The sequence below is a fragment of the Macrotis lagotis genome, chromosome 2 (genome assembly GCF_037893015.1).
Source record: "Macrotis lagotis isolate mMagLag1 chromosome 2, bilby.v1.9.chrom.fasta, whole genome shotgun sequence".
NCBI lineage: Eukaryota > Metazoa > Chordata > Mammalia > Peramelemorphia > Peramelidae > Macrotis > Macrotis lagotis.
The window spans coordinates 42,657,639-42,672,597 of record NC_133659.1 but is presented as its reverse complement, the minus strand read 5'-3'; the positions used below and the strand labels follow the sequence as shown (position 1 = coordinate 42,672,597).

The 14,959-nt window shown below is 36.8% G+C and overlaps 1 pseudogene; it reads right to left on the bottom strand.

Moving 5' to 3' along the window:
* Positions 1 to 2,230: 2,230 nt before the first annotated feature.
* LOC141511857 (calcium-activated chloride channel regulator 1-like) overlaps positions 2,231 to 14,959 on the bottom strand; it is a 36,349-nt pseudogene continuing 23,620 nt past the window's right edge.

Here is a 14,959-nt window from a genome sequence, read left to right as displayed (position 1 = left end):
TTATTGGAGCTGATCCTCCCTCTGAGCCCTGACTCACCTGCCCAAATTTGGCCAAAGCTGCTGCCGGAGACAGATCCTGAGATAGATGTTCTTTCTCCTGGCTTTTCTATCTGGATTTTGTGGGTCGGATTTCTTCTAATAGGTTTGTTTCATGTGATAGATGGGGAAGAGATCAGGAGACTTTAGAACTGTGCCTGTCTTCTCTCCACCATCTTGGATGGAAGTCCACCGAACTCGATAGTTCTTTATAATAGCTTTTTTAATGGCCACCAAAGTGTGTGGAACCTTTTGCAGTTACAATTAGGTCCAGTTTCTGATTTTATATCTTTCTTTCAAATATACATATATGACAATGTATAGTACAAGGAGGTGATGCTGTTCGTCCTTTGTTTTGAAGAGGATCAGTCACATCACAGGTGATATCTTGACATGCACATGAATTGGATTTAAGTAAGGCAGAGTTGTACAAAATGGTCAACTTCATTTTCTCTTACAGAGTCATCAAAATCCAGTGGCAAGACAAAAATCAAGATAACTGGTGATGGCCCTAGATGCAATGGGTGACCTTGGCAACTTCAATGTCTCACCAAACTCTAAGCATGCCACAGTACCTGCTTCATCCACCTTCATAGCCCTTAGAACAAATTATTTTCAATTGTCCATTCCATTGGGGGAAGTTTTTAGATGTTTGGAGTGATTATCCCCTAACTTGCCAACACTTAACCTGATTTAATCTGTTTGCAAAGATGATTTTACTAAGGTGTGGCTATTGCACATTCTATAGCTTCTGGAAACCACAGGTGAGAGTTGGATGACTGGTTGGAGTCAGCCTTGAAAAAGTCTCAACAAGTCATTACCCCAAAAGTGATATCCTTCTGAACATCTCGTGCACTCTAAGGTGGTAGCCCAAAGGGGAAATCAATCTCTGTGTTGGCCACATCATATCTAGTGAACAAGTCTTGGGGCTTCATTTGGGGAAGGACTTTGATAAATTGGAGGAAGTCTAAAAGAAGTGTTGGGGACTAGAGACTTTGCTATTTGAAACTCACTTGAAGGACATGGGACTGGTTAGTTTGGAGAAGAAGACTTTTATGGATAGACAGGACCACAGACCTAGAACTGAAAAGGACCTTTGCAAACAACCACAATACATCACAGATGAGGAAACTGGAGCCCAATAGTCAAAATATCACCCAGGATCTCTGACTCCAAATCTAGCAGTTTTCGCTTTGAACCATGACCTCCAAGTCTATGAGGGACTATCATGGGGTAGAATAGTCAGACTTGACTCATTTTGTTCAATAGCACAATCCCAGGAACAAGAATTGAAAGTTGTTCAAAGGTGCCATTGATGCTCTTGGGAGCTTGGGTTTTTCATCCATCTTCTAGGAGAGGCTGTTAAACAACCTCTGGGTTTTACATGGCATATGAGCTTCATTGGCATTCATTGAATTCTTGTAATATTGGAAGATTTCTGCTTGGGTAAGGATTACACCAAATGAAATCCCTCCCAACTCTGAGATTCTGTCTTGTGGGGATATCTAGCTTCTGGACATAACTGTTGTTGAGCAGTAAGACTAAATAGCCATTTAACATAATTTTGTTATTTTGCTTTATATTTTAAATATCTCACCTTATTTCTATTATGGTCTTTTAATTTTTATATCACATTTCTGAAAATATCTCTCCCTCTGCCTCTTATTCAGCAATCTATCCTTTATAATATTTTTTTAAAAGTTCTAAAAGAAGCAGTTCAACAAAACTAATCAACAGACTAACGATGTACTATTATAGAGACAATATTCTATACCCACAGTTCCCCACCTCTGCAATACAGGCAGGGAAGAATCTCTTCCCTGGGGACAAGTTTAACTACCATTCCAAACTATCATAGTTATCATTCAAATGATCAAAAAACATTTTTAAAAATAATAAATGAGTATTTCTTTTCTTTGTCAGTATAAAGAACAGTATAGAAAAATGGTGATAATTGTCACATTTGGCCAAATAGATCTTTCACATGCACATCCAGATATTTTGTATCTAATCACATAGATAGCAATATATCCTTCCTACACAGAAATCAGTTACATATCTGATAAACATTTACAATCTAAAGGGAAATGGGTGAGATGGAACCATTCAGAGTAAAACTTGGATTTTTTACTCATCTCTCAAAATCTGAGCTTCAGGTCTCTATTTCTAGGGTCTTGACCCTAGGCCTTGTCTGTTACAGTTCACCTAGCCACTTCAACACTATTTTAAAGACATTACTGCTGGCACAAGGGGTCTCCTCTGGAGGTATAAATACAGGTACTTGTGCAATGCTGAATAATTTGGATTTCAGATTTGTTTTTAACAACAGCCTGGATGGCAATGTAGATGTTGGTACCATTTACCAGACTGAAGTCTTTTGGCTCAAACTCAAATAATTCCTGGGAGTTGGCTTTCTGAGGTATCAGGTCATTTGGAGAGCATCATCAAACTTATCCCTTAGGTCAAGGATACTTTCACTAATTTGTATAATGTACTATTGTGCTAAAATGAGGTAAAGCTACTTATAATATCTGAATAGAATTAATAAAGCTGAAGAATAAGAATAATCACAGAGATCAGAAAAATGTCTTTTTTCCATCCAAGGGATCAAATGGCAAGCTATATTTATAGTCTTATCTAGCATCCCATTTTAAGAATTGGTATGTTCATCCTTGACCGAATGATAAGTCTCAAGCAGATACATATGGCATAGATCTCCACAAGGACCATTCCTCCTGAGAGAGGGAAATGATACTTCTAATAAAATTTCTTAAGAGATTGAGTTATGGGATGTTTTGAAGTTACTTCTAAAGGGACTTACTTAGTTCTGTAGAACATTTCTTAGTCCTAAATCTACCTCTCCAACTACCAGGCTCTAAACTTTTATCTTCTCTGATAGGACCCGAAAGAGAAGCTTGAAGCTTTCTTTGAACTTTTTTTTATAATTACTTTAGTAAAATATCTCATAGTATAAAAGCATGAATTTCTGGGATTTGATTTTCTTTTTAACACCAACTTTTTCAGAGTCCAGGGAGATAGTGGGTTCCCTCTATGTCAAGAGTGTTCAAGAATGGTTGAATGGCCCCTTGTTGTGTATCTAATAGTGGGGATTGTTTAGGCATGAGTTGACCTAGACAGATTTGGAGTTCCCTTCCAGTAAAGAGTCTATGATCCTTGTGAATGCTTTCTCCTTTTTGTATGCTAATTATGTTTACTTAGGTGTCTTCTAGCTGTATCTCCCCAACAGAAAACAAGTTCCTTGAGGGCAGGGACTGTCTTTCTCCAGTTCTACTGCTTTGCTTTACACAGAGAAGGCATTTTGTAAACCAAACTTCACTTACCTCTTCCATAATCATAGTCATCCCGAGGAGCTGTCCATGTCAGATTAATGTGATCTCTTTCTATCTGAGCCTTCAGGTCAGTTATTTGACGTGGTGGGAATACATCTTTAATGGAATCACCTGGGATATTGTTTGCTACAAATGAACCTCTTGAGGCTGTTCTCCTGAAACACACTTGAAGGTCTTCAACATTAAATTCTGGTCTTGGTGGATTCATCTTGACTTCTCCTATATGGAAGAAGGCCTCAGGTCTTTAGGCACAATCACACATGCTTGCTGCATATTTTCATTATTTATAATTGTGGTTCTCCTAGACCACCCTCTTCTTTTGCTTTTTGCTTTTCATTAACACTGCCATCTCCTGATAATTTTAGGGACCAGGTTATGAGTCAAAGGCAAAGAAGAAAAGGAAGAAAGGAAATATCTCAGCTCTTTTTTCCAAAGACATTTCCTAAAAGATTTGCTAGAAATCACTAATTTGGAAAAGCTAGGCCATTTCCTCTGCCTATCTAATTAAATCTTTTGCATCTTTCATATCCTTTTTCTTAGTGTACTTCCTCATGGTGGCCATCCCTGTTTGCTCCAGCCTCAGGTGAACTGATTTCTCTTGTCTCTGAGGTCTGTAGTATTTACTGGCAATATTAGAAATATCAAACATGCTGCCTAACTCACTGAGAAGCAGGAGGGAGTGGGTTTATATTGCTTGGCTATATTGGAAAGAGCCAGGAGACATGAAAGGACATAATGATTTGAATTATTCTAATGTAGAATAGACTTCTGTAAATTGCCCCTTTACAGCTTGATTCTTCCTTTGGGGTTGAACAGAACAAGTCTAATCTCTCTTCCTTAGGAGGTCTGTTCAACTATTTGACAGACAAATCTTCTCTTCTCTGGGTTAAACAGTCCCACTGTCTTTAACAAATTCTGTAAGATATGAATAATCTTTAATTTGAGATCTGAGATATATCAAAATTCAATTTTATCCCCTTGCCCTAGACTCAAGACAGCACTGTATTTTTGTTATGGGAAATTTCCCAAGAAAATTATGAATAGGAAGTCAGCCAATTGGAAAAAGAGATCTAAAATCTTAAGAAGGAAAACAACTCCTTGAAAACTAGAATAGTCAAGGGGAATTGAATGATTTTATAAGATACCAAGAAATAATGAAACAAAATCAAAAGAATGAAAAAATGGAAAAGAACATGAAACATATCATTAGAAAAACAACCAGTCTGGAGAACAGATTGAAGAGAGACAATATAAGAATTGCTGGATACCTGAAAGGTAAATTTAAGAAAGATTACTATTTCAAGAAATTTTTAAGGGAAATTTCCCTGAAATTCTAGCAGAGGATAGAGTAGAAATTGGAAAAGTCTACCTCTCCTCACCTGAAAAATACAGCAAGTTTCTTACCATTTTCTGCCCAGTCTGGTATGTATAAGGCTCCATTCATTGGGGGTCTTGACCTTTGGGTGCTTGCTCCTCCCAGGGCTCTCAGTTTCAAGCTGTATCTACCATTTGTTTTATAAGCTGTGAAACACCTTGAGTAGACACCATCATTCTTGAAAGCATCAGCACCTTTGTGTAGAAATAGAGGAGTTAAAAATCATTGCCACAATAAATGAATATGTAAATACTCAAAAACACATTTGGACATTGGACTTGGACATATATACCACTTTTATATGCAAATAAATGTTTATAAAATTCTCTAGAGTTTTCAAAGTTTATTATAAACAGTATCTCACTGGAATCTCCCAACAATACTCTAAGGTAAATGATATAATGAGGTGTTCTAGAGGCAGCTTGTACTAGAGAGCTGATCATTCAATTTTCAGTGTAAAAATTTACACCTTGGAAATACCTATAAATTGTGGCTTGATTTATTTGGTTGAATGTCTAGATTTAAGATCATAATGGAGATTAAACATTAAAGTGTATTATATACTCATTTTTTTCCTCCAGAGAACTAATTCTTAAAAAGTTACCAGCACCTTACAGATGAAAGATGATATGTACTCATTAGACAAATGAGAATAGTGGAAATCAGATCAGTTAAGTGACTTTTTCACAAAGAACTAGTAAGTAAAAGAGGCAGGATTTGAATTCATGTCTATTCCCTCTCTTTATTCATATCCAAGCATTTAAATCTTGTCAGTTCTATCAATATAGTCTCTTGCACCAACCTCTTTTTTCTCTACCCCCACAGCCTCTACCCTAATTCAAGCATTTGAATAACACAATAACCTCCTCCTTGGTCTTCCTGCCTCCAGACTCTTCCCTCACCAGAACTCCTGAACCACAGATCTGAACATGTGATCTTAATATGCAAAACTCTTCAACTGCCTCTATTACCTCTACAAAAAGCCTGAATGTCCTTTAAATCCTTTCACAATCTGGCACTGAAATACTTTTATAGTATTTTTCCTATTACTCTCTTTCATGTGATCTCCCATCCTGTCAGACTGGTGGGCTAACTGTGCCCTGGACAGATTCTTCAATGTCTCCCTTCTCTGCCTTTTCTTAAGTGCCTCATTGGGTCTCCCATTTTTGGAATGTGCTCCTTGCTCATTTCTGATTCTTGGAATCCTTAGCTTCCTTCAGAGCATAGCTCAGGGTCCATCTGCTACACAAGGGCTCAAGATTGCTTTTACTTGTTAGTTCCTTCCCTGTCCTCTCCCACAACCAGAGTACTTTGAATTTATCTATCTCTGTACATATTGTATTCATTCCCTTTGAATGGAGGGTCCTTGAGGGCAGGGATTGCTTTGGAATATAATAAATCCCTCTAAGATCCTCACCTTTCATTAAGTAAATATCATATATAGTGAATATTACCCTTCTACATAGTCATAAACATTTCCAGGAAGAAAGGAGACATCATTTTTGAAACCCTGTCCATATAGCCCAATCTTTGGAGGGTACAAATTAGGAACAGAGACAAGGTAGTGCTAATATTTGGTCCATATGTGCATTGTCCTTCCTCCCAGGCATCATGGAAAAATTTGGGTGGCCCAGCTCTACAGCATTTCCCTATAGTCTAAGGACTTTGAATTTTATTTTTACCAAATGCTTTTAAATTTATTTTATCTGATTATAGTCTTCTACAGGACCATCTCTACTATGCTAAGAATTCACTCAACCACAGCCACTGAATTCCTTTGTGATCCATGGAGAGTCTTGATTGCTTGTTTGTTCTCAGGTTATTCACTTTCCCTGAGATTAAAAGGTTACCTGTCTTTGTTAGGTTATCAGGAGGCTATTTATGTTTCTAAGTGAACAATTATCCCAAACCTCAAGCCTGAAGTTGACATTCATTCCATTCAAGCTAGAAATGCATTAGTAAGGAGGAAGCAGACCCTGTCCTCAAGGAGATTATGTCTAACTTGGGAGATAAGTAGAAAAAAGCCCCAAAGATAAGTAGTGAAGGTTCCATACAAAGTGTGTGCAAGGTATATAGCAAGCAATTTGGTGGGGAGAAAATTAGAATAGAAAATAGCTATTTGGAGAAATCAGGAGATGGGAGCAAGGATTTCACTAAACAGAGGTGAGGAAAGGATAGATTCCTTATTCATGAAAGGGGGTAGGGAAGAAAACTTTTGCACAGGCCTAGAATTCCCTTCAAAGAAAATGAAGTCTGTTTTTCAGGGATCTTGAGTTAGAATGTCTATCCTTTAGTTGTGGAAACTGAGAACCAATGATACTTTTACTGACCAAGATCATACTGTTAATACATGTCAAAAAGAGTGCCCCGTACTCTTTCCATATTATCATGCTTTTTTCATTTTAATTTTTAAGGTTTCTCAAATATAAACATTATGAACCTGGCTCTTCTCTTTCAAGATGAAAGGTATTGATGATTTTCTGCCAAGAATGCTAATGAATATTTTAAACATTTTAAAGAAAATACTAGCAAGGAGATTACAAGAATATATCAAAAGATCAATTACTATGACCAAATGGAATTTATAGCAGGAATACAGAACTGGCTTAATATAAGGAAAACAAACATTCAGCACAACTGACCACATCAAAAAGAAAAACAGCAAAAATCATATGATTACCTCAAAATGCAGAAAAAAACCTTTAACAAAATACAATATTCATTCCTATTTAAAAAAACACTGGAATTATAGGAATAAATGAAGCTTTTCTCAAAATGATAAGTAATGTTGATCTAAAGCCATCAATAACTAATTATCTGTAATGGGGTTAAGCTAGTAGACTTCTCCATAAAACAAGGGGTGAAGTAAGGATTCCCATTATCTCTGCTGTTACTCAGTGTTGTACTAGAAATTCTAGCTAAACTGAAAGGAGAAGAAAGCAGAATACTAAATGAAGAAAAAATTATCACTCTTTGATAGTACACTTAGAGAAGTCTAGAGAATCTACAAAAATGTTATTGAAAAAATTAACAACTTCAGCAATGTAGCAGGATATTAAATAAACCCATGTGAATCCTCAGCATTTCTTATTATATTACCCACAAAGTCCAGCAGCAAGAGATAGAAAGAGAAATTCCATTAAAAAGTGCTGTAGACAGTAAGACATACTTAGGAATCTACCTACCAAGATGAACCCACGAACTTTATGGACACAATAACAAAACACTTTTCACACAAATAAAGTCAGACCTACACAATTAGAAAAATATGAATTGCTAATGGGTAGGCCAAGTCAATATAATAAAAATGACAGTTCTACCTAAATTTATTTACTTAATCAGTGGCAAATCAATGTAACCACCAAAAATTAGTTTATAGAAATAAAGAAAGTGATAACAATACTTATCTGGAAGAATAAAAGGTCATGGATATCACGCAATTCAATAAAGTAAAAATGAAGGAAGAACAATATGGTACTAGCTAAGAAATTGAGTGGAGAACCAGGGGAATAGCTTAGTAAAATAAGACATAGTAGTAAATGACTACAGTTACTTAGCATTTGATTAACCTAAAGAGGCTAGTTTCTGAGACAAAAACTCAACATTTGACAAAAAATTGTAGTGGAAACCTGAAAACATTTTGACAGAAACAAGATATAGACCAATAGCTTAAATCATAAGGCAAGAAGAGATCAAAATGGGTATGTGATTTAGACATAAAAGGCAATAGTATAAGCAAATTAGAGGAGTAAGGAAAATTTTACCTGTCAACCCTATGAATAAGGGGAAAATTTATAACCAAACAAAGGATAGAGAAGATCAAGAGCATTTAAATGGATAATTTTGATTATATATAATACACAAAACCAATGAAGCCAAGATTAGAAGGAAAGCAGAAAACTCAGAAAACTTATTTACAGCAAGTATCGCTGATAAAGGTTTCATTTCTCAAATATAGAGAGAACTGAATCAAATTTATAAGAATACAAATCAGTTGTCAATTGATAATCAAAGGATATGAATTCTTTTCATATCCTGCTTCAGATAAGGAAATTCAAGTTATGTGCAAATTAAAACAACTTTGAGGTACCATCTCACACCTATCATATCAATTGATATGATGGAAAAGGAAAATGACAAAGGTTGAAGGGGGGGTGTGGGAAAATTGGGATGCAAATGCATTGTAGGTAGAGTAGTGAACTGATCTAACCATTCTAGCAATTTGGAACCACAATCAAATGGGGATCAAACTGCATACCCCTTGATCCAGCAATACCACTAGTAGATCTATGTCCCAATGAGATCATAAAGACAGAAAAGGGTCTACATGTACAGAAATATTTGTAAAAGCTGCTTTCACAGGGAGAGCAAAGAATTGGAAATTGAGAGAATGCTTATCAACTGGGGAATGACTGAAGAAGTTTTGATATATGAATATAATGGAATACTATTAAAAATGAGGAGGCAGCTTTCAAAATTTTTTAAAAAGATTTCAAAGAATAGATACAAAGTGAAGTAAGCAAAAGCAGAAAATTGTATACAGTAACATCAACATTGTGTGATCACCAATGATTGACTTAACTCTTCTCTGCAATACAATTAGCCAAGGCAATTTCAAAACACACATGTTCGAAAAAGCTTTCCACATCCAGATGAGGAGAATGATAGAGTCTGAATGCATATCAAAGCATTAAAGATTTGTTTCATTTTTTTTCTATTTTGGAAAGTGTAATTTTTTGCAAACTCTTCTTTCACAACATGAAATATGGAAATAGGTTTTAGATGATTGCATAGATGTAACATATCAAATTATTTACTGTCTTGGGGAAACTTGAAGGTAAAGAGAGAGGGAAGGAAAAGTGTAGGAAAAAAGAATGTTAAAAATTGTTTTTATATATAATTGGAAAAAATACTATGGAAATAAAGAAAAAATATCATACTTCTTTCTTAAAAGAGAAAGAATCTGGAGGGTTGTGTAGGGGATGAGTTACCTGCACCATTATCCAGAAGTTCCAGAGTGATTGTTGTTCCATCAACTGATTCAATGAGCGCTGTTACAGTGGCTCCTATAATAGGCAGGGATCCTTGATGAACTTCTGCATAAACAACCATTGGACTAGGGAAGCTGCTGGTGTCTTTATTCATTTTAGAATCCACTGTAATGGGGAATATGGTGGGATTTGCAGCACGAGAGGATACTGTCAGGGTCAGAGTTTGTGCATTTGACTTAAGGCTGTAAGACCAACTTCCAACCTGAAAATTCCAGTAGAATTCATTAAAAACAAAACTGTTAAGACCTGTTCTACCTTCTTTCTCTGTCTTCCATTATCTATCTGAACACCTTATTTGATTTATACTAGGGAAGTTGAAGAAAACTATGTTATAGAGTGTGTATGATTTTCATTTTCTGTTAGTGTGACAGTCATTTTCAAACTAGTCTTTCCTATGAGTGCAGCATCTAAAAAAAAACTTTCTGTGTGATTCCAATTATTTTTGAAACCTTTGCTATGAAAAATGTGATCTGAAAGGCATTCTCCTGCCATAATCATTTCTCCTCGAAAGCAAGGCAAAGATTTTGGATACCAGAATATCTAGGTTTCTAAATTTTGGATGGGGTGATATGATGTCATAAGTATACTCACAGCAACAAGATATGGTTCCATAATTTCCTGGCCTGCCCTAGTAACCTTCCTTGTGTTCCAGCCCAATTTCTACTCTTTTGCTATCTGTTATAAGTTCCTTTGTTGTTACAGTACACTTTTTAAAGTAGTCAATTGTAGTCATGGAATAAGTGTAAGCATTTTAGTTTTAAAAACCCTATTGTCACTCAAGAATAGTTATAAAGTTATAATGCTAATATTAAAATCTTGACTCCATTTCCTGAAAAGTTTAAGCAAACTTCCCTATCCTTTTGGCTAGCATCCATTAGGAGATATGATGATCAATAGAGGAGACAGGTGTTATTGGTTATACAAATGTGAATGAATAATATTCCTGGCAAAAAAAGTCATTACAAAGCAGGGCTATAAGGAGATCCCTTATTTTTAACCTAAGGTAATACCCAAGTTCCATTCATTCACTCTCTCCCTCCCTCCCTTCTTTTTTCTCCTCAATCTCCCTACTGAATTAAATTCCTTCAGCTGTGACTGGGGAGAGAATTAACTCATGTAAACCAAGTTCTTGTGTTCAGTTCCTTGCTTTTTGAGTCAGCATCTCAGTAGAAAAGATAGACAATATTTTACTGGATAGAAAAACTATCTTGATATGACCAGAAAGGATGATGATCATTGTTGGAAGGGTTGTGGGAAATCTGGGATACTATTACACTGTTGGTGGAGCTGTGAACTCATCCAACCCTGCTGGAGAGCTATTTGGAACTATGCCCAAAGGGCAACAAAAATGTGCATACCCTTTGACCCAGCAATACCACTACTTGTTCTATATCCTGAAGAGATGAGGAAAATGGGTAAAAACATTACTTGTACAAAAATATTTATAGCAGCCCTGTTTGTAGTGGCAAAAAATTGGAAATCAAGCAAATGTGCTTCAATTGGGGAATGGCTTAGCAAACTGTGGTATATGTATGTCATGGAACACTATTGTTCCATTAGAAACGAGGAGGGATGGGATTTCAGGGAAGCCTGGAGGGATTTGCATGAACTGATGCTGAGTGAGATGAACAGAACCAGAAAAATACTGTACACCCTAACAGCAACATCGGGGAGATGATCAACCTTGAAGGACTTGCTCATTCCATCAGTGCAACAATTGGGAGCAATTTTGGGCTGTCTGCAAAGGAGAGTGCCATCTGTATCCAGATAAGGAGCCGTGGAGTTTGAACAAAGTTCAAGGACTATTCCCTTCAATTTAGAAAAACACAGCTATCTTATTGTCTGATCTTGTTAACTCTTAGACTTCTTGTCTCTCCTCTAAGGATATGATTTCTCTCTCATCACACTCAATTTGGATCAAGGTACAACATGGAAACAAAGTAAAGACTGACAGATTGCTTTCCGTGGAGGGCTGGGGGAAGGGAAGTAAGATTGGGGGGAAAATCGTAAAACTCAAATAATATCTTTAATAAAAATTAATTTAAAAAATACTCAAAAAATAGCACGTTTCAAAAAGAAAAAGAAAAACTATCTTGAACAAAAGCACAAAAATTTAGAGCAGTCATAGCCCACAAGGAGCTCACATCCTGATTGGGGGTGGAAACAAGTTAAAAATTAAAAAAAAGAAACTTCACATATAAGATACATATAGTACAAATGGAAGATAATCTCAGAGAAACTGTCAACAGATTCCAAATCCAGATTTATTTGCACAAAACCACCCTCTCAATGATGTGACCTGTGCTGTAGTCCTGTCTTATTCCTTCTGATGAACGCACTATCCTACTCATCTCAAAGGTTCCTCCAGACCTCTTCATCTCTCTTTAAACCTCCAAACCTCTTCCTCACTTCTTAATCTGAAAATCTTGCCTCATATTTCAATGAAAAACTGAGGCCATTCATCAAGAGCACCCTTCTCTCCCCCCACCACCTTCTTCTTCATGTCACATCTCCCAGATGCTTCTCACTCTCTTCTTCACCAGGTCTCTTATGAAGAGGCAGTCCTTCTTGCCAAAGTAATATCCTTCCCATGCACAAGTAATTCTTCTCCAGCATTTATCCCTTTCATCATTCTGAGACTCCAATTTATCTTCAATCTCCTTGTCTGTTTGATTCCTTGCATCATTGCCTGCTTCTCTACTCCAAACATCCCCATGTCTCACCCATTCTCAAAACACTTCATTTGATCTGTCCGTCCCCTCTAGCTATCATCCTATACCTCTTCTTCCTTTGGCAGTTCAGCTGCTTGAGAAGGCTGTCTACAATAGGTGCTGGTTTCTTCTCTTCCTCTAATTCTCTTCTTAATACTCTGCAGTATCATCATTCACATGAAACTTTTTACTCCAAGTTACTATAATGATCACCAATCTCTTGATTGCCAGTTATTATGATCTCCTAATCCTCAAACCTTCTGATCTCTCATTAACTAGTGACATTGCTGATCAGCCTCTTCTCCATGACACTTTCTTCTCCTTGATTCTCCATGATACTGCTCTCTCCTGCTTCTCCTACTGCTTGTCTGATCACTCTTCTAAGTCTCCTTTGCTGAATCTTCATCCGGATCCTGCCTGTTGATCAAGCATTACAGGACTTTGTCCTACGTCTTCTTGCCTTTTCTCTAGAATTATTTCTATTAGTGGTCTCTTTTGCTTCCGTGGATTGAACTGTTATTTTGTCTTTTAAAAAGTTACAAAAGGGGGCGGCTAGGTGGCAACACTTAATTACCTAGCCGTGTGGCCTTGGGCAAGCCACTTAACCCCATTGCCTTGAAAAAAAAATCTAAAAAAATGTTTAAAAAGGGGGGTGGCTAGGTGGCACAGTGGATAGAGCACTGGCCTTGGAGTCAGAAGTACCTGAGTTCAAATCCTGCCTCAGACACTTAATTACCTAGCCATGTAGCTTTGGGCAAGCCACTTAACCCCATTGCCTTGAAAAACCTAAAAAAGAAAAAGTTAAAAAGCCTGGACAGATAGTGGAAATGATTAGTCTAGAGACAATTAGTGGCACAGTAGAAATAGCCCAAGACTTGGAGTCAGAAAGACCTGAATTCAAATTTGACTTCCAAAACTTATTAATTATGTGATCCTGGGCAAGTCACCTAACCTCTTAATGGAGATACCAATAACTCCTATGTTCCCAAGTTTCTGTAAAGATTAAATGAAAAAATATTTGAAAATTCTTCTTGTCATGTAGTAGATGCTTAATATCCCTTTTATTTATATGATCAATCCCCCTTGATTCTAATGTCCCAGCTAGCACGATGCAGGGGAAAGAATGCTGGATGTAGTCAGGGGATTAAAATTCCTATCCTGTCACGGCCACTCATCTCCTTCATGACCTCGGGCAAGTTCATTTTCCTCAGTTTTTCCACCTATAAAATGTGATATATGGACTGGATGTCTCTGAGATTTCTTCCAACTTCATATATTTGATGTATGGTCAATGCAGGACTCATTCTAAATCTCTGAACCTAGAATGTGATGATCCTATATAATAGCATCATGGGACATGAGAAATTGAAACTTACCTGGATAGACCTTTGAGTGATCATTCCATTTCCTGAGGAGAGGGCACTGAAGGCATCAATGAGCCCATTGTTCTGAGCATTGTCTGTAGCAGCTGTCCGTAGACCCCCTAAAGTTGGATTACATTACCAAAAAGTTAAATTGGCACAGGAGAGTGATAAAGTAACAAATTTGCCAAAGGTAATTTTTTCATGACGTTTCACACTGGTTCATAAACTGCCGCCATTCTATAGCCTAATTCTAGGAGGTCAATGTGAAATGTTCAGTCTTATGGTATATAAACTATATATATATATATGATACAATAATTAAAGACTTTTTTATCTAAATTCTAGAACACAACCAAGTCTTGGGAAGAGATAAAAAAGACCAACAAGGAGCCAAATCAGTGGTCCAGAAATCGATGATCTAAACCACTTCATGGATTCCCTTCATAAATGAGCTTCTTAAATCCTCACTACTTCAAGAATCTATCTCTTCAACCAGGTTAGGACTCATTCTTCCAAAGATGACTATAGGCCCTTCATGCCTTAGTAGCTGTTTTAATGAATTTCTATGGACAGAAAAGCTCATTACTGATGGCAGTGCTGGTATTATTTTTTAACCATATGTTTACTCATAGCTCCTTGCACAGTGCCTTAAAGGTAGTGGGCTCTAAATGAATTTGTTCAAATTGAATTAGGTATTTTTGTCATGGTTTTGGTCACCTATAGATCTTAGAGAAAAACTCCAGAAGAGATTTACACAGAAATAATCTTCTAGATCTACTGAAGCAATGTATTCTCCAGGTTATTTTTCACCTGTCATTTCTGACAGCATCTCCACTTCTTTGGCTGTAGATGGTCCTAGAGCCACTGTGTGGATTTGTCTCACTTCATCGAAACATGTCTTCCCCATCCGTCAGAAGGACAATTTCTGCACCATCAGTTGAAGACTTCTTTCTAATTACCTGAAAGCACAGATTCATCCCAGGTGTTGGTAAGCAGGCCCAGTGGGTAACCCTGAGTGAGTGGAACTGGTCAGGAATGAAAGAAGAAAATAAAGGCGAGAAACCAGGAAATC